Here is an 8,058-nt window from a genome sequence, read left to right on the forward strand (position 1 = left end):
AATGTTTTGAATCCACTGGTTCCCAGCATCTTTGGGCTGCCTAAGATATATAAGGATCTGAATAACCCTCCAATACAACCTACTGTGGATGCTCACGATTCAATAACACATCCTATTGCAAAATATTTAGATGAGAAACTGAAGTAATATGTACGGGGGGGGGGGGGCATCACATCTGTAGGAGCTCCTGAGATTTTTTAAGTAAATGTAACCATAACTATCTGGAATATCATAATAATGGCATTTTAATAACTACTGGTGTCAAAGATCTTTACACAGTTATTCCACACAATATGGGTGTAAAATGATTTATTGAATATATTTTTATCAAAGATGTATTACAAGGTAGAATAAATTTATACAAAGAGTTCCTTGAAATTATATTGGATAATAATTTCATATATTTTGATGGGCACGTATTTCTTGCAAAAAAAGGGGTTGCAATGGGGTTTCCCTGTGAGTCCCTTAGGACTAATATAGTAATGTTAATATGGGAGAACAAGTATTTATTCAATAGTAGATTTTTTTGTGAATGTAGATTATATGTAATGTACCTGGATGATTTATTTATTGTGTGGAAGGGAATGTAAGAAAGAAATTCCATTATTTTTTAATTATATCAACACAACTACTAATTGCTTGAAATTTATGCATGAGATAGGAGAAATGAAGATGGTCTATTTGGATGTGTTTTTAGAAAAGGACAAGATTAATCAGAAATCTATTTCAAAGATTTTCTAAAAACCCACTTACTCAAACACACTCTTGCATTTTACTAGTTGTCTCCCATTAAGACAGAAAAAGGCAGTAGTTAAGAGCCAATTTGTTTGAACAGCACAGATGATTAAAACATTCTTGTAAAACATTATTATTTTTTATTTGAAAAGTATGTTTACAAAGAGAGGCTATCTGGAGGGTTTTATAATACATTTAATAATCACATGCATTAATAAAAGTAAAAGAAATGATCTTGTCCCTATTTTAACAACTGAAGCAATAATAATATTTTAACACTTACAGACGATTCTCAGGACAGTATTAACAGGGACAAAAATAAGATGTCCAAATGTTCATTAATTTTGACTTATTCCATAAATAGTGAGGTTATAAAGGTAGTTATTATTTTAAAAATTGGCCTATTTCAATGGAGGATAGAATAATAAGAGAGAAGGTGGGAGAAAGACCTATGTTAGTGTTCAGAAAAGGGTTGAATTTTAAGAATATATATGAAAATGTAACCAACCAGTCATCACTTAGTAACTATAAAATGAGTAAATGTGGGTTTTTCAACTATTGCAAATTTATTAACTTAAAAAAAGTTTTCATTATTAATATCAAGTGTTCAAAGTGAATGTCAAATTTAACTGTGATATTACAGCGGTTGTTTATGTTGCCCTTTGCCAGAAATGCTCCAGATTCTATGCGGGGAAAATAGAGAGTAAGCTTAAAGGAATAATATAAGAACAAACATATGAAATCCAGCAAAAGAAACTGACAAATGCATTATATAAACATATGAGATTTCCCAGGGCATGATTTCAACTTTATCATAATAGAGAGGTTAGTCCAGAATCCGAGGGGTGGTCCATTGTCCTTACATTTAAAAGGAAGAGAATTATACTGGCAACTTTGCTTAAATGCAGCAAGCTGGCCAGGTTTGAATGAAACAACTTCCATTACTTGTTTATTGAAATTAAAGGCACATACAAGATAGAATATTGTATGATTAATGTCTTTTATAATTCATTTAAAGTGTATGTTTTCAAAAAAGGTATTTAAAGCAGTAGTTGTTTTAAAAATAAGGTTCTTAGAGTATATTTTAATCTGAGCATGCGCATCATTTACTAGGTGTATGGTTCTTTAATGACTTGATTCATTCATTTTGGGGTTTTAAATTCAGAAGTGAGTGGTTTGCCTTTACTCTGAAGAAGTCTTTTATGTGAAAAAGACAGAGACACAATCTACTGTATTATTAAACAGTCACTGTTAAGAGCCTCACATTCTTTTTTTGTGTTTTCTGGGCTAGTCTGTTATGCGTGTTAGAAATAAGTAGATGAGCTCACATCAGTTAGAAACTGTATTCCATGAGAATATAATTAAATTTGTTTAGATTGTGTTGAGTTCTGTAACTATTACATTGGTAAAGGCTTCCTTATTTTTTATTCATCTGTCCAGGTAAGTGGGCTAAAGTCATAGTAACTGAAGTATAATCATATTCACAAAGACATTACTTCCAAAAACATCTCAACAGTTTCCAAAATCAAGGATGGCTGATGTAAAGCATGCATGTTAACTAGAAATTGCAGCAGCTTGTGAAAATCAGTATGCATGAACCTATGGGCACATTACAGGCATTTCTTCAGTACATGCATTAGATACCAACATTTAAAATGAAAATAAGTTACCCACATTTAAAATGAAATTGTATTACATATCAGCATTTCAACTGAAATGGCATTATTGACATTTATTGCATTTAAAATGAAAAGGCATTACTGACATATTCAATTTATAACTGGCACTTGATTGGTTTCTCCAAAGATTTTAATGTTTCCTTGCTTATTACATCACTTTATACCACATTGCACTGTAATGAACATAAACAACTTTAATCTGAACAGACTGCTGTGTGTGTGTGTGTGTGTGTGTGTGTGTGTGTGTGTGTGTGTGTGTGTGTGTGTGTGTGTGTGTGTGTGTGTGTGTGTGTCTGTGAGATGCAGTACATTTTGCATCTGACCACAGTTGTACCTTACAGGCATTTTATGAACAATAAATTAGTCAGTTAATATAAAATATATTAAAAATAAATAAGCACTTTTACAATAATCCATATTAAGCTGTTAAGTCTCAAGCTTCTACTTAGATTTTATTTGTAACATTTTGATATTGTTTTACTTCAAAATATGCTTTTATAACACTGATATCAAGGGAAATCCCTAAATTACTGTCATCCATTGATCCACATTGTAACTGAAAGGGGCCCTTTTTAATAATAAAAAAAAAAAAGATCAGACCAAAAACACAGCTAGGAATGGATTATAATACAATACATTCACTCTCATGTATATGACTTGAGCTGCATTTTCAGGCTTAGACGCACTTTCAGGCTTAGCCACAGCAACTGGGAGTCTATTACATTATAACCACACTAACCATTTATTAATGTTATATTTACTCTGAAAATCAAAACTTGGATTGTTGTTCATAAAATCTACCATCTTGTAAAATTTGAACAGTCTTCTAGGAAAACTACAGACTGCAAAAATAAGCAACTGTATGAATTCAATAGCATAAAATCCAAGTCAATTTCACGTTTTAAGTTTACAAAGTAATAAAACAATGTGCTATAGTTTTCTGAAGATATAACAAAATTGGTGGGCAGTCCACTGGAATTTTATCATACCTGTCCCAAAAGTTTCTTAAGCATTCTTTAATTTTAGTGATTTTCTGAACTCATTGAGACTGCATGCTTTTGATCTTCTGAGAGAAATGGAAAGTTTCAGAGTCTTGGTACACACTGTGCAGTGGAAGTTCTCCAATGTACTGAAAAAGTACATCTCCGTGTAATTCTGCAATTTGCCATAGTCCTGTCTACATGAAGTGATAAGTTCCCATGCATTGACTGTAGGCTTAGCACATGATGAGTTTGAAAAAAATATATATATTTTTTCCCATCTGAATAACTTCTGACATAATACTCATGAAGTCTCAGGTCATGTGCTAGAGGTAACTCAAAATGCCAAGTAATTAACTTAAGTATCAGAGCAACTAACCAGTCTGCATCTCTGATTCATTTGTAACAGATGTATATGTGGTGAACTCACAAATACACAATTGTGAGTTTATAAAGAACTAGTCATGACACTGCACACAAAGGCTGCATACTAGCTATTCTTGTAATATGACAAATCCAGAGAAACACTATGTATTATATGGAAGTGTGTATACCTATCTACATATACACACACATACATACATACAGACATAAACAAAAATATTTCTATGTTATTTTTATTTGTGTGTCTATAGCATACAATGTGTTTTCATTGTATTCAACTTGAGAATAATGAAAGAAGGCGGCAGTATTATTTAGTGACATACCAAGATGGAGGGGTGGATGGAATACAACATTGCATTTGCACAGATGGTCAAGAGGGACATTGGCACTAAATAAATTACTCTCTTCTATGCAGACACAATAGACAAGAGAGAAGAATGCATTTCAGCAGATCAACAGTCACACCAGCACTGCCCCCCCCAACACACACTTCCTGAGGCAGTGGGCCTCTGAAGCACATCTCCCTTGATGCCCCTCTCCTCTCCTTCATCCTAACCTACACATACATCTATTTTCTTCATCATATATCTCCCTATGAAGGGCATGCATACATGTACTCCCTTTCCCACCAGTGAAAACAGTAACTGTGTCCTGCCCTTTGTACACCGTTATTGGGTTGCCTATGTCTGATGCACAGTTTGGCCAGCATACACATGGCTGATCACAGTCTGATGTTTCTTTGCATGCATCAGTTTTTTAAGCTTCACATCTGCTTTACTACGCTTTCCTCATGCCAAAGCTATGAGAAAGCTGCTGTACCTTTGCTGGTGCCACCGAATACTGCATCAGCTTCCATTTAGCATAGTCTAGCTCTACCTCATCACCTAGGGTTAATTGTTGTCCTCATCTTGCAACTGGCCAACTTGCTGCATCTACCTTCTTAGTATCCTATCATTTAGCATTGGGCTTACTGTAAATATGTTTGCACAGATGCCAGGATTATACTGTAGAATGACACCTGATGATTCCAGACAGTGAAAATATGCCTTCGGCAGCCTAGACACATTCAGTCATGTTCCTGGTGCAGGATTGTATGCCTGCTCTGCTTCATTTTTTTTTTTTGAGATCTGATGGCTGACATCAGACAGAGGTTCCAGAAGTATCCAGTATCACCAGTAAAATGGCCCTGGGGAAATCACCCCTTGAAAAATGCTGATACAGGTCACAGACTGCCATATGTGGCATTCATATAAATTGCTTACATGGCCTGCATACACATTTTAAATGATACTCTCTTCATTACAGACAATTTTTGCCTGTTGATGGAATCATACCTATGTAGTTCATGTACTCCATCCCATTTCCCCCAGAGTGGCCTTAATTTCAGTGTGGGTACAGTCTATGACTCCCAAAACCTCAGAAACAGGCTGCACTGCAGAAGCCCTCATGGTGTTCCCTCTCTCCTCTGTGGTATGTTGAAACTACATATGCTCTACTACATGTTGCAGCATGACATCAAGAAACTTATGAAGCATTCTCAAGGCAGATGGCTGCGATATGCTCACTATGTTCCTAATAGGTCACTGGAGGGTCTCTGTAGCTATCATAGATAAAGTCACAGATTCCTTGGTATCTACTAGGATAGGTACTCCTTGATTCCAATTTGCCTGTGCATGATGAGCACACGTCTGCTATATTCTTAATTACCTCCCTAGCCACCTGGTTACGGTCTGCAAATTCAGTGTCATAGGGTGCATGATAAAATAAGCATGATGACATGGCATCTGAAGTGGTGATGCTGTGTCCCTCAGTGGCTTGTGATTGTAACTAATATGGTGGCAACTCTTGATGTTCTTTTTTTTTTTAATTCCAGGAGAACTAAATCAAAATCACAGCACTGAGGTGTACTGTTTATACATTTCCATATTGATTTGCCTCATTTGAGTGCACCAGACTGCTCATTTTAATAATAATCTTTATCACCATGTCATTATATGGCCATTAGTACATATTATGCCCACCTCTGCCGCTCCTTGGCTACTGCAAGTAGCAAGAGTTTCTCTGAATCAGACGCAGCCTATGCAATGCCACTCATCGTGCAAAATCACTTTTCACAATACAACTACATTTTCTGAATCACAGTCCTGGTCACTTGTTTCGAACTACTTACGTAAGCTAAATAGTGTTTCATTCTACTTCTGTAACAGAAAACAGAAGCAATCCAGAAAGATTGAGTGAGCTCTGGTATCCCACCTATGACCCAGATGGTGACAGGACTAACAAGAAACACAGTACAAAGGATTGGGCTAGCTAAAACCTGTTTAGCTAGCAGATCTAGGAGACTCTCACTCTGATACCCTCCTGTGGGAAGAATAAAGACTCCCTGTTGAAGTTTTAATTTTTTATTCAGTTAAGTATGTAGATGGGTGAATGTTCTTGTTTGAATTCATTACATTTAACAGGTCAGATATTCAACGCCAGTTATAGACAATGGTGGGAGCTGATTGGAAGAAAATTTGAGAGATGGAAAAACAAAAAGCCAATTGCAAAACTTAGAGGTTAGTTCCTTATTTGAATATTCCTGAAAGAACCATGAGGGTTTACCAGCTCAGCAGCTTGTGGAAACTCATTCTTAGTTAAAAAGTTGTATTTTTATTTTTAAGAAACAAAATATGACAGCACACCCTGAGGTACCACTAGAGACCTATATTTAAGTAAACATTTTCCTCTCAGCTTCATAAGGCCCATCTAATAGAGTGGTTTACACTTTTATGAGGCTATGCACTATGAGAGGTTATGTACTATGAGAAGCTGTGTCTGTCTTCGTGGGGTTGATATTGCTTGAAGCAAATTATGAAAGCTTTATTACAATACTTTTTCCATTCTGACTTTTTCTTATCAATGCTTGTATCTCATGTAATATGTGAGGCTATGCCACTTTTAAGGGTCTCATAGCTCATGAAATAAATTATGAGAGGCTATCCTTCTCTTGTTTGGCAAAAAAGTTTGCAATGCGTCCTTATAAGAGGCTCATATACATGAATAATGTGACCAGTCCCCATTCTTCTTCCTAATAAAGACAGATGTCCTTGTATGCAGAGGAGATAGTCAGTTAGAGCTATACTAACGAAGTCCATTTTTTGAACAATACATGCATCCAGAGAAATAGCTTACTGCGGAAACAAATCACAGTGCTCATTTTTACAGAGCTAATGGATGGATGAATGGATGTAACTCACGGCTTGATGACCATACGGATGGCTCACCAAGAGAAAACATCCAGTATGACCCTACAAACAACTTTCTCCTCCTCAAGAAACAACTAAAAAGATGGAAAAGACCAAATCACAATAGAATTTTATCTCATTACATCTGAGTGACGCCTCCAGGTGTATCTGCAATTACCTCCTACTGCTCCTCTAGGCATCAAATACTGCTTGTTCATATTTGCATTAATAATTCCAAAACGATGCTACATACAAGGTATCAGAATATTTTATCTTGAAGAATATATGATGGCAAACACAATTGTGTTGATATTTGACCTATGTTAGTGAGTATTTGTTAGAATTATAATGTGATAACTTAATTTTTAAAGGCTCAAGCCACACCCACTGGGAGTTAAAGGTACACACTCAAAAGAGCTGTACTGAAGGGAATGAGATAAAATAAGAATTCCTGAACATAAATCTGTTATAATATTATACAGCATATATCTACCTCATATACAATGTACTGTGTACTAAATACATGACTATTAAGGTTAATTTCAAATAAACAAATTATATCATATGGTAATGTAACTCACCATTTCAGAATACAAAGCTTCCTAGTTTCTAACTTAAGATTCTTAACCTTTAGAACGTAAAATGTATTAATGTTTCTTTTTTTATGTCAATTAACGCAATTTTGATTATCCTTTTTATAATGTTAGCACTATTACCTAGTCAAGTAGTTTATGTGGATATTTTCTCTTCCCCCACCTCACTGTTTTCACATATATCCTTTTCCACTTCATCCCCGACCAATATATTAGTATGATCATCAAGTAAATCCACATTGAAATCAACAGTTTCTCCTGGTCAATAACATTCTTTTGGAGTTGCTACCTCAAATACTTCCTCTTTTTGCAACTCGTTAACTACTTCCAGTGGCATAACAGTATTTTATTTAATAGTATGATATCCCTCACATTATGCAGAAACAGCACATTTAGGTTCATTATATCAGGCTGTTGACACAACTGATAAGACTACTAAATGTACCTGTTTTTGAAAACA

General features: G+C 35.2%; 1 protein-coding gene across 2 annotated transcripts in view; it reads right to left on the reverse strand.

Annotated features, from left to right (window-relative positions):
* Nucleotides 1-8,058, reverse strand: part of PTPRR (protein tyrosine phosphatase receptor type R) — a 1,539,596-nt gene that overhangs the window by 1,177,617 nt on the left and 353,921 nt on the right. The gene's annotated exons all lie outside the window — the stretch shown is intronic.

This window comes from Protopterus annectens, chromosome 15.part0 (assembly GCF_019279795.1).
Source record: "Protopterus annectens isolate FY-2018-M chromosome 15.part0, PAN1.0, whole genome shotgun sequence".
NCBI lineage: Eukaryota > Metazoa > Chordata > Ceratodontiformes > Protopteridae > Protopterus > Protopterus annectens.